This window comes from Panulirus ornatus, chromosome 73 (genome assembly GCF_036320965.1).
Source record: "Panulirus ornatus isolate Po-2019 chromosome 73, ASM3632096v1, whole genome shotgun sequence".
NCBI classification, from domain to species: Eukaryota; Metazoa; Arthropoda; class Malacostraca; order Decapoda; family Palinuridae; genus Panulirus; species Panulirus ornatus.
The window spans coordinates 1117891-1131131 of NC_092296.1; the positions used below are offsets into that span (position 1 = coordinate 1117891).

Genomic DNA, 13241 nt, shown 5'->3' on the forward strand with positions numbered 1-13241 from the left:
CTCAAAAAGGGAACATATACATATTCATACTACAGTCACGCTGCAGTGTATGGACAAGTTGCTGCTTATGGCTGTCTTGGGGTGCCAGCACACACACACACACACACACACACACACAGTCGAGCCAGTTCCGCCCCCACTGCGTTAAAACAGCACATTCCCCACTCAGGGAAGCACCAACAATCTCCCACCTACCTATCTCCCTCCCTCCCACACACACACACACACACCTAAACGCAACCACATCGCCTGATGAAATATCATCACAATCATGAGTGCGCGATGCAGGGATACATGGCAGAGGCGCGTCGGGTGACAGGCCACCGCAAGACAGGTTCCGGGCAATAGGGCTTGCGCGAGGGGGCTGTGGCAGAGACTGGGAAAGACCCCTCGCCTGCATACGTTCCAACTTCCCGGGAGTCACACTCGCTGGCGAAACTACACACTCCTCCCTCCACACATGACTTCACGTCTCTCCACACTACTCCATCTCCCTCCAGAACAGACCAGAACGTCTTAACTCCCTTAAAAAAAAAAAAAAAGTTTCCGCACAGAATAAAACAAGTTTAAACTTAAGAACGTCAACGGGATGACCACATCATCATCATCAAACTTGGAACCAGCATCAGCTTACGAGTAATTAAGTCGTGGTGGTGGTGGGGGCGAACGTCTAGATGGGTCAATACACAATTTCCGCTGGGATAATATATATATATATATATATATATATATATATATATATATATATATATATATATATATATATATATATATATAATTCCCACCTGTATTAATGGAGAGGAGGCCCTTCCTCCTCCTCCCCCCGTGTGTAGGCTCACGCCGGGGCAGGAAACGCACGCCCCGTGTTCGGCGGGCGGGTCTGGCTGGCTGGGTACGTCGTCAGCCCCCAAGCCCTGGACCGCTCTGGGTACACACGAGAGTCGGGAGAGTGAGAAGTCTAGGGCCAAAGATTTTCCAGCGGAGTGTGTGTGCGTGTGCTCAGCCAAGCATGGACAACCCCCCAACGCCTGACCCAGATGTGACCCCTGCTGCTTCCACCCCTCCCCAGGTGGAGCACCTGCGGCAGCAGGTCACACACACACACACGGAAAGTCCCCACCTTACGTACAGCCCACACACACAACCCAGAAAACAGTGACTCCAATTCCCCCCCCCCCCCCCCCCCCCCCGATAATCCTCCCCTCCTCCCCTGTGGGATCAAGACAATCCCCACCGACACTTCCCAGTGATTCCTCCCCACACACAGACGCCGCCACAGTGTCAGAACTCTCTAAAGTTTAACATCAGTAAGAAAGGATGTATGTATATACGTGTATATGGGCGGGGTGGTCCATTCTTACGCGCTTCCTTGCGCTACCTCGCTGACGCGGGAGACAACGACGAAGTATAATAAATATAAACACACACACACACACATATATATATATATATATATATGTATATATATATATATATATATATATATATATATATATTTTTTTTTTTTCCTACGAGTCCACGGGGAAATCAAACACGGTAAATTCCCAAGTGCACTTTCGTGTAATAAGCACATCAGGGGAGATACAAGGAAAATATAACAATCAGTTGACATACAACGAAGAGACGTACCTATAATATAATATATATATATATATATATATATATATATACGTAGACCAAGTTGAACGTTTAAATCGAAAACAAAAAACATCTCTCAGAAGCATATGCTGGACCTTCATCCAACACGATTCAAAATAAACCTGCCAGCGATTCGCGATTCGTGCCAATCGTACGCTCACGAATCTTTTCTCTATCCTCGGAATATCGAACTGTGAACCACCGTCCGAAATTACTTCGGGGCGAAAAACAGACAATACAAATGAAATAAAGGTCAGAATAAGTGGTGAAGGAGGGGGGGGGGGGAGGAGGGAATCGCATGACTTGAAACTTGATCCAAGAGACACCAGGGGTCTCTCGCATCGGCCGTGACCTGCGCGACGAGTGAGGTCACAGGTGCGAAGGATATGATGTGGGTGGCGGTCAGGTCAGGTCAGGCCAGGCGGGTGACCTACTTAAGAGCTGAGGGCGTGGGTCACCCGGCCAACACGCGCCCGCCGGCCGGTTCCCAGAGCCCCCACCCACGCCTCCAAACATAGCCCCCTCTCCCACCCACACACACACACTTCCCATTCCATCTTCATCAACCCACTTCTAACCAGACCCGTGTGGAGATGGTGAACTTTCCCATTCCGCGAAGGGGGAAGAAACAAACACCATCCACCACCACCACCACCAGCCTATCCCCTCCACACTAACATATCCAGCCACAAACTTCCTCCTCCCCCAACCAGTGTGGTGGGTGTGTGTGTGTGTGTGTGTGTGTGTGTGTGTGTGTGTGTGTGTGTGTGTGTGTGTATAGAGGGGGAGGGATGGTGGTGGGGGCGTATGAGGCCACGGCGGAAAATATAGCACAAAAAATCAATATCCGGCAGCATCAGCACGAGCAACACCGCCTCCTCTCGCCCCCGCAAAGATATTTCCAGGAAATCAATCAATGTAAAGTAGGTTTCCAGGCAGAAGAGAACCTGGAAATCACTGTGGTTCCAGCATTCCAGAGGTTCCTCCCAACCCCCGGAACTTGCTAAGAAGCGAGGGTATACGGAGAATGAGGTGGAGAGGAAACCCCAGCAGCAGCTGTTGCATGGCTGGCTAGCTGCTGACTTCGAGAACTACTTTGCATACTTGTCCAGGAGGTTCCGTTAACCTGTGCACGCGGCCTTGAGAACAACAAGCCTGCCACACACACACGACCTCCTCTACCACAACACATACACGTACACACTACCTCCATCACACCACACACACACACACGCTACTTCCTCCACCACACACACACACACACACACACACACACACACACACACACACACACACACCATCTCCAACACACCACACACACACCACACACATACACCATCTCCTCCGACACACACACACACACACACACGCTACCACCTCCACCAGACACACACACACGCTACCACCTCCACCACACACACACCTCACACTAGACTTGCCACCGCTCCCTCATTCTGTCTAGGCTCGGCTCCAGCATGCAAGACTGGGTGACGGGAGAAAGCTTAGAAAAGCTGGCGTGAAGGATAATACTGCAGCAGCCACAAGGAAGCCATGAAAAACTGAGGGAAAAAAAAAAGAAAACCAGACAGTCAACTTGCGACTATACCCAACACACGGTTTTGGCCATGTTAATGAAATGCATAGAAATGTTCACGGCTGTTCCAGAGAGAGAGAGAGAGCTCTCACGGGGGTATATTTTTCTCGTGTAATATCAACGCACAATGCGACTGGATATGATATGATGTTTGTCATGTACAGAACCAGATTGGCCAGGCCTGTGTGGGGGTGGGTGTAGTAAACATATCCTCCTGTGGGCTGGGGGGATGAGGGGGAGCAGCAGCAGGCAAGCATGCCATCGCTACAGAGCCTAAAACCTTAATCAATACCGCACACACGCGCGCGCGGGGTCAGCTTCCATACCAGACATCCTATTTTTCACCGTGGTAGAGATGAATACGGTGGTGGTGGCTGAGGTAGGACGACACCGAGAGGTTCGTGACCTCTGAGGTATATTCCCCCCCCCCCCCCCTCCGCAGCAGGATGGGTCAGGGCAAAGGCCAGACCGCAGTAACCAGAGGTAAAGGTCGCCGCTTCGCAGGGCTTCGTGAAGACGTTATGGTCAACGAGGCGCACACAATTCCCAGAGATCAGCAAAGCTGTGGTGGGCGGGCGGGGAGGGGGACGACGACGTGGGGTGGAGGAGGAGGAGGCGCTAAGGTTCAGTAAAGGCGTCAACTCCAGAGGGGCTGGGAGGCGGCGGCCGAGACTCATTGCACTGCAGGTTTGGCCGCTGTGCTCAGAAGGTGCCATGCTGCATGAAACACACACACACACACACAATCATTAGTACTCGTGGAAGGTATCCAGACGAGAAACCATCGTCTTCAGTTGAAGTAAAGCATCAAACGAGACGACGAAATTACAGAAACTCACAAAATGGAACGAGTAAACCCAAAATATACATTCGGATCGAAGCGAATCCCTCTACGCAGTTGAGGCCCGTGAACCAAACTCACGATTTATATTTGAAACTAAGGAAAAAAAAAAAGGCTTCATATAAGATGATATCTTGTTGCAGAATCAACTATATACAGAGACGCCAACACGGTACTACATCATGGAAGACGACGTAAGCTGGCCTCATTACCAAGCTTCCTAAGTTTGCCTACGTGATAATTTGAAGCAAGGGGAGGAGAACGTACGCACCTTACAAAGCCAGCGAAGGTTATTTGGCAGGACAGACGACACAGAATTTAACCAGGAGGAAAGAGCGAGACAATGTATTTAAAAGGGGGGTGAGGTAGTGTGAGGAATGCAGCAACTGGGGAAAATCTTCAAGTCTGTAAAACTTCATTAGAATAGCCAACGCGAACAGACGACGTAGAGATGGTACAGTCAGGTAGAGCTCTGTTGCTGACTACAGAGTTCAAGCAAAGTGCACATCACCACACCATCAGAGAGAAATGCACAATGATTCGGTCACAATCTACAAATGGAGAGAAAACGAACCTATACGAAACCTGACCAATACAAATTTGAGCAAACGAGTGAGAAAAATATATATATATATATACACACAGGTGACACACCGTATAGAGTGACACACTTCAAAACATCCAAAAGTCATTAGAAATGAGAATATAGACTTTTGAAGAAAGATACAGAGACCATAGTACTGTTAAAAGCCACCTCACGAGGGGTATAATAACACGGACCCTTTCACCACTGGAGAGACGCTAACCCTACCGAGGCGATGACTAACTTACGTCAGCAAGACTTTGAATATATACACTGCCGTGTGCCGGGCAGAGTGTAGCCAAACACGCGGGAATGTACACACGAGAGAGAGAGAGAGAGAGAGAGAGAGAGAGAGAGAGAGAGAGAGAGAGAGAGAGAGAAACACTCCACACGTGCAGAATTCTAGAGATGGAACACGCAAGGTATTAAAATCATAGGCTGAAAGAACACTCGTATGTTCACAGCCAAGAAAGAAAAAAAAGAAAATAATGAACAAGAACCAAACTTAAAAAAGAGGATAAACAAATTAATGCTATGGACCTGAGCATTCCTCAACACGGAAGAAACAGTCTGGAAGAACATCATGGATCTACATCAACCATAAAGGCGCGGCTAATGTATTTGAGAGCCGTGCTAAGTGACTCTGGGACTATCCAGTATACGACCCAGGTAAAAAATGATGCAGCGATAGATCGACTACATATATATCAATACGTGGCCAAGCCTACTCGAAATGAAACCCTTGTATGACGAGCCTGGCTGCAAGGAGACGGTATCATTCGCCAAGCAAGACGTGCGGTGAGCGCTACGCGTCAGCCCACTCCCTTAGCGACAGCCCGGTAAAGGCAATCATGGGTATGCAGGCAAGCCGCCACACCCATTATCAACCCCCAGCCTATATATGGACGCCGGTGACCGATGCGTCGTAATAATTCACCAAACGTAAAAATATATGTACTTTTTTTCCCCCGGGAGTAATTGCGACACGTCCATACTTCCTCCTACAGAGTTCCACAGCAATACATGACCCAGAATACCTGGAGCATCTGGTCAAAATCGATGATCCTCGATGAATTATTCGGAGCCCAATTCATAAATGATCTGGGAACACAACACGGCTATATCATACTCTGCTCAAGTGAGGGGAGGACATGTGTGGCCTGGTAGGGCAGGAGAGGACACAGGTGTGGCCTGGTAGGGCAGGAGAGGACACAGGTGTGGGCTGGTAGGGCAGGCGAGGACACAGGTGTGGGCTGGTAGGGCAGGCAGGCGAGGACACAGGTGTGGGCTATCAGGGCAAACGAGGACACAGGTGTGGGCTATCAGGGCAAACGAGGACACAGGTGTGGGCTATCAGGGCAAACGAGGACACAGGTGTGGGCTGGCAGGGCAGGCGAAGACACAGGTGTGGGCTGGCAGGCTAGAACTGTACTCAGTTAAGCATAAATACCCATATTTCTAACCACATCAAGGCTTAAGTCTCCCTTACTCTGAAGTCCAACCACACCAACCTAACCAAACTGTACTAACCACACCAACCCAATCAAAGTATACTAACCCAACCAAGCTAAACAAACCACACCAACCCAACCAAGCTAAACAAACCACACCATACCAACCTTACCAAACCAACCCAACCAAACCAACACGTTCTGCTTGTACCAGTTCCTAAACAAGAGGTTCCTCAATACCACAATACACCGAACTGACCGACAGGCTGGCGATGGTAGCTAGTTCTTTTCGGGCCTCTTCAGGATAATATAGATTTCATGAAGCTATAAATCAGGGAGGACTGCATTATTTCCCAACAGTAGGAAAGTGAACGTCTCGTTGAGAGAGAGAGAGAGAGAGAGAGAGAGAGAGAGAGAGAGAGAGAGAGAGAGCCTGTGTTAGATTATGTCCCAGGAGGCAGCCTTGGCGAACAGCCGCGGAGAAGACCCCGCGAGAGGTTTAAATATCTGAGGTGTGGGCGCCGGTGTGTGTGTGTGTGTGTGTGTGTGTGTGTGTGTGTGTGTGTGTGTGTGTGGCAGCTTAATCTGTGGGCGGCGAGGTGCGGGTTGTCAGGCGGCGTCTTGAGGGCGCCCGCCACCATGAGCGCGTCCTCCCGAACCTCTCGACTCCTGCTCAATTCACATCACTAAATGATGCTTTCTATTTCTCCTCCCATGAGATTCCCGCTTGACCAAATCACCAACGTCCACACCACCAGCGAAGTATAAGAGGTCGTGCAGTGACTCGTGTTGGCTGCATATGGTGGAGGGAAGACTGGTAAACGTTAAGGGCGTCGCCTGCAGTACAGAGTCTCTTGTGAGGGTGGAGCAACGTCAGCTGGGTCAAACGGTCCCTACCTCACCTCCCTATACCTGGAAACACCACCATCACGCCCCGAGGCCATCTCTTTACCCCTGGCCACACTACACGCTCTAGCCATCTCCGTTCTCCCTCTCCTGGCCACACTGCCACACACACACACACACAACAGGCCATCTTCGTCCCCTGGCAGACTGCGACCAACTCCTCCCTTGCCCACGCCAATAAACACAAAACAGCTGTGGCGGTGGCAGGGTCACTGGTGGTGTTGCCGGCGAGCCAGATGTACCCAAACAATCTGGTCCACTCCGCCTGTAGGTCTATTTGTGTATAAACATGACAGTACGAGTGCATCACGCTGTATCTTAAAGCTGACCCAGTGTACTCGCTCGCCCACCCCCCCACCTCCCCAAACTCTTCCCCACAGGGGGGAGAACCAGCCAGACCACATCCCTACCATGGGGGAGACGAGGGCCCACCTGGGAGCGGGGTCTCCCACATCCCAGGTGATGCAGCAAGGCGCGCCAGGCGGTGCAAACACAAGGGAAGGAAGCCAAACACCAAAGTCCTCCTCACTTCGAAGTCCATCTTTTCTCTTAACCTCTTAGGAGTCAAGGGCACGACCCTTGAGTATGACGGCCTTGGCCCTCTTACCTCACCCTTAAGGGGATCGAGTCAAAAGCCAGGCCACCATCATCACAAAGAGGAGCAGTGCTCCTGTGATGACTGGGCGGTGTCGTCGTGCTCAAGGGTCGTGCAGAGTCGTGCTACAGGCCCTTCAACACACACACACACCTCCCTTGGGCAATGACATATCCAAACACAACCCCATCTACACAGCATCGCGACCGACTATCCTGTACTGCAGACCGCACACCACACGGGCAATGTGGGGCGATACTAAATAACCCGTTACAACATCCAGCTGAATGTATGCACCCCTCATCTCCACCCTCCTTCAGGTGAGACCGTGGGTGGACTATCAAGCCAAGAGGGGGAGATGCTGGTCAAATCTGGGTTGCCACATGACCCAAGGACAAAAGTTAATCGTTGATGTAAAAACAGGTCAGTTCCCTCCCCCTCCACCCCAACCCTCCCCATCCCACAAGGTGAGCTGGTGCTGACGATCATTAAGTCTTAGGATTGAGTTTATGTCCCACCATCCCACCTGCCTCCTCCCAACCAAGCAATCTAGTCCCGTGTGGCGGTAAATCGTCAACCATGGCGCACACACCAGGTGGGAGGAAGTGGGAGGCCGGGCGAGAATGAGAATAAGCCACGAACACGTGCAGCGTAAGGGGCACTTGTGTTCCCAGGCAGGTACTACTGCGCCTAGGAGGTATGAGGCAGGGGTGAGGCAGCGGCTGGACCACGTCCTTCGTCCCGTCTGTTGTCCACGGGTTAGTTAAAAAGCTGGAATGGCACACTTCTTGTTGCTCCAGCCACACACACACACACACACACAGTCTGTGTCTATCTCAGGATCACGTCACCAGGAACCTCGCTCCTTCGCAAACTCGAGACACTAGGGTCCCATAAACTCTTGAGACGTCTACACAACATTCGTTATCCCCAGACTCACCTATATATGCCTCCCCCGACACAGGTGCCATGCTCCCTCTCAGTCTACCACACACACACACCCCACAGGGCCTCTCGAGATAAGTTGCATAGGGAAGGGTCTGCAACATCATTCTTAGCCCGTCTTACACCACCTCTCATGAGGCGCTGAGCAAACTCACTCTCTCTCTCTCTCTCTCTCTCTCTCTCTCTCTCTCTCTCTCTCTCTCTCTCTCTCTCTCTCTCTCTCTCTCTCAAGTGCACCTCATACCGACCGACAACTGAGGAAAGATGCCACGGCACCAAACAGCCCCGCCCCCGTCACATCCTGCCACTAGAGATCCCTCGTCCTCTAAGTGCAGTTCGACACCACAACCGCAGCGATGACCCACAACCCCCTCAATCCAGTCAAAACTAATAAGCAGACAGTCAAGCCAATCATTGCATAAAGAACGTCTTCAACTGTACAACAGACCAATTGTCTATAACAAACATTTTCTCTCCAGCTTTTGGTTGTATCTAATTTATTATTATAGTTATCATTATTATTATAATTACGTTTACACCACAGCTCTACCGCGTCATCTGTAACTGAGACAAATATTGCAACATCACTTATATTAATACTGTCCTAACCCCTTGAGCAAGATCCCTAAGGGCTTGGTCAGAGTTCATCACACACACACACACTCCTGCGGCTTATTTCCTGCTTAGATAATATTCATATCGAGGCCTTGTCTGGCGGAGTTACATCCTCATTACGCAAACTCATAATAGGAAAAAAATATATGCGGGGCAACGAAGGGAACCATCTCAAAAGGTTTCCACAACAGGATTAACTCGTCTGTTAAAGGACAAGTAACAAGGTTAAAGGAATTCAGAAGCTATAGCGTTAAGGGATTCAGAAGCTATAACGTTAAGGGATTCAGAAGCTATATAATGTTAAGAAGTTCAGAATCCATATAACATTAAAGGGAAGGGATGAGCTGCAATAGATGATATAGAGGATTTGCGGGGAACTATAAAGTTCACAAGGGGGATGGCTTCACAGCGCTGATGACTAGAGGGATCTCCAATACCTGTGAGACGACGGAGACGGGGTCTCGGAAAGCACTGAAACATCTGGAAAAGTCCTTGAGGGTCTTCATCCACGTATGAGTATGGTCCAGACGGACTTTCCCCTCCAAGTGCTGAGGATATCTGGCCCCACACACACACACACCCCACCAGCCAACCAGCTTGAAGTGTGTTTTTTCCAAAGATCTCACCCGAGAAAAGGTCAAAGAAGTGTCAAGGGTGTGGAAAGGGGAGGGGGAGGCGTTAAACCGTCATACTCGTCGAAAACGAGAACTGGGGGAGGGGGGAGGAGGTGGTGGGTGATACGCTGACCCACAAACCGGTCTCTCTCTCTCTCTCTCTCTCTCTCTCTCTCTCTCTCTCTCTCTCTCTCTCTCTCGTACGGGAAAAGAAGTATAACCAGAAAGCGAACTGTGTGTGTGTGTGTGTGTGTGTGTGTGTGTCTGTGGAGGTGACCTCTCTCGCGGAGGAGAAACTGTATACCTTAGGGAGAGACAACAAGGTTTCAGGTGAGGGAGGTAATGTGCACACCACAGATCCTCCCTCAGTGCGGTTTTCCAGCGAGAGAGAGAGAGAGAGGGGGGGGGGGGGGAGCGCGCCTCTGTGGATAGTTCGTCTTTAACTGGACTGCCAGAAAGCCTTTGACACCACCACCACACAGGACGACGACAACCTTTCGCTGGAAGGGAACAGGAGGATCGCCACGTCAGCCGAGCCTCTCCTGGAAATGGACTGAGGGTCAACCAGCGGCGTGCCGCAGGCTACCGGGCTGGTTCCACCGCTCTCCCTTACCTCCGCGGATGACGCGCGCAATGACAGATTTACTCTCGCACCCGTGCGCGGGGGGGGGGGGGGGGGGGGTTATGGATGACGCCGAGGTCAAGAGGGGAACGAGTGGAAGACTGCACCAGCTTCCATGGGGGGGACCTTGACCAGTTCTTCCCAAAGTGGCCCTCATGAAATTCAGGCAGAGTGAAAATGTAATGCGGATGTGACACAGCAAAAAAAAAACCGGGCTTCAATATGATCATCGAGCAGGAAATAAGGTGCGGGAAGCTGTATATAAGAAACAAGGTGCAGGAATTAGTATATAAGAAATAAGGTGCAGGAATTTGTATATAAGAAATAAGGTGCAGGAATTTGTATATAAGAAATAAGGTGCAGGAATTTGTATATAAGAAATAAGGTGAGGAATTTGTATATAAGAAATAAGGTGCAGGAATTTCTATATAAGAAGTAAGGTGCAAGAATTTGTATATAAGAAATAAGGTGCAGGAATTTGTATATAAGAAACAAGGTGCAGGAATTAGTATATAAGAAATAAGGTGCAGGAATTTGTATATAAGAAACAAGGTGCAGGAATTAGTATACAAGAAATAAGGTGAGGAATTTGTATATAAGAAATAAGGTGCAGGAATTTCTATATAAGAAGTAACGTGCAGGAAACTGTATATAAGAAGTGAGGTGCAGGAATTTGTATATGAAAGAGGAAGTCCAGAGGAAAGCAACAAAATACGGTGTGCTAGAGTTAAAAGAGAACCCAGTCAGCCTACAGTAACAAGAGTCGAGGCCTTAACTTTGTCCACCATGGCGAGAGAGAACATGAAAGATGATTGGATCACAACCTTTTACGTTCTTAAGCCTGATGACGCAGGCAACGACCAGTTCTTTGAAATGATGCAAGTGGAACACGATCAAGGGACGTAGCGTGATATCAGGCAAGAAACTTAGATGTACTAAGAAATAACTAAGAAAACGGGCGGTGGATTGGAATGAAACGACTAATGAGACTGACTGTGGACAGCATACGAAAGTTGGAAAAAAAAAAAATGGTTTTCGACTCGGAGAGAAAGTTCAAAGGGATGGGGCGCCCCCACGACAGTACACAACAAGTAGGTAATTACACACACACACACACGTGCACAGCAAACAGGTGATCACACACACACACATTGACGGAAACCTTTAGTACCATCTGACCCAACATGACGCCAGCCTCGAAGCCCCGACCTTTGGGCTAACAGCATCACCGTTGGCGCCAAGAGACTCTGCGCATGTGTTTGCAACAAGACGCAAACGGCTTCAAGGGCGACCTGGTAAACAGCAATATACAGCTAAGAAAACGGGGGTACACTACCTGCTTCAAGGCCGACCTTAGCCTGCTAAGAAAACAGATTACCTACTTCAAGGACGAGCTCATAAAGAGCAGCACACGGCAAGGAAAACGGGGCAGACCGCTTGCTTCAAGGACGACCGTAAACTGCAAGGAAAACGGGGCACAACACCTGCTCCAAGGACGCCCTTAAACTGCAAGGAAAACGGGGTACATCACCTACTTCAAGGACGACCTCAGACAAGAGCCAATGCACAGACAAGAAAAAAAAAAGCCTGCTTCGAGGACGACCTCAAGAAACAGCAGCAGCACACACAAATACGGTCCACTTCCAAGGACAACCCCTGTCACAGGGGCAGAACAGCTAGGCCAAACAGGGGGTCACCCTGAGTGCTTGAGGAACACCCTCAAACACAAGCACGGACGAGAGAGAGAGAGAGAGAGAGAGAGAGAGAGAGAGAGAGAGAGAGAGAGAGAGAGAGAGAGAAACGTGCTCAAAGTAACACTGGCGAGGCGAGGGAGTGAGGGATGGCCGATACAGAACGTTGCATAAGGTGGGGGGGAGGAGGGGTTTGATGTGAACTCGGGAGGGAAAACACGAGTCCTTCCCCTCCTCTCGCTACCATCACCCTACTCTGAAATACTTCCATCATCCCCTCAAGGTATGGAGGTACCATACCACGGGGGCCGCTAGATGCAGAGCCTCCGGGTTCTATCCTAAGAGGAGTAAGGTCCAGGTCAAAATGCCACGCCACCATACCCAAGGGGACGCGACAGTCTTGCTCGATAGGTTAAGGAGGACGTGTACAGGACTGACGACTTCCCCACCCCACCTCACACACACCAGGTAGCGGGGTGGTGGAGCAGGTAGTACTCCTCTTATGCCCGGTTCAAACACGCGCGGGATTTCGCGTCGAGAAAAAGGCAGCGCGCGGTCGAGCAGGTTGGCGCAACTTGGTGAGCCTAGTTCCGACAGGAGCCTGTTGCACGCTCCGTGCGGCTACTACAGCTGTTCAGGCGACGTCAAGGAAAGACTCGTGCAGGCGTACCAGATGAATAAAAGTTACGAGGAAGAGACGTCGTGAATGGTGTGGATGAATAACTATAGGTTATTCAGTCATGATTTTGCCACGGCGCTGTTCTGCAATACTATATTACATTATCAAGACCAGCCATCGAATTAGATAGGTATATATATATATATATATATATATATATATATATATATATATATATATATATATATATATATATATATATATACCGTACATCGATAGATAGATATAAACATATATAATGGATATTCTTATTCATACATACTTGTAACCACTAAGCTATTCAGAGGCACTAACTATACTGTGCCCCCTCCGATAGACGAACCACAACTATACATGTTGGACAAGAAGCCGCTCGTGTGAAATGTCCCGGTGGATATAAGAACACTGAAAGCACGCGCCACGTGTGATCATTACGCATGCGGAGGCGTACTGTACCCGCCACAGAACCTGCCCAGAGCAGCGTGTGG

At 49.7% G+C, this 13241-nt stretch overlaps 1 protein-coding gene and 1 long non-coding RNA gene across 22 annotated transcripts in view; one reads left to right on the forward strand and one right to left on the reverse strand.

The window, feature by feature from the left end:
* drn (doctor no) overlaps window positions 1–13241 on the reverse strand; it is a 150590-nt gene that overhangs the window by 43428 nt on the left and 93921 nt on the right. The window lies entirely within an intron of this gene.
* On the forward strand, window positions 1637–8773 carry LOC139748252 (uncharacterized). The gene is made up of 2 exons (XR_011712620.1): window positions 1637–5809; window positions 5841–8773. It is a non-coding gene; the product is annotated as an uncharacterized lncRNA (long non-coding RNA).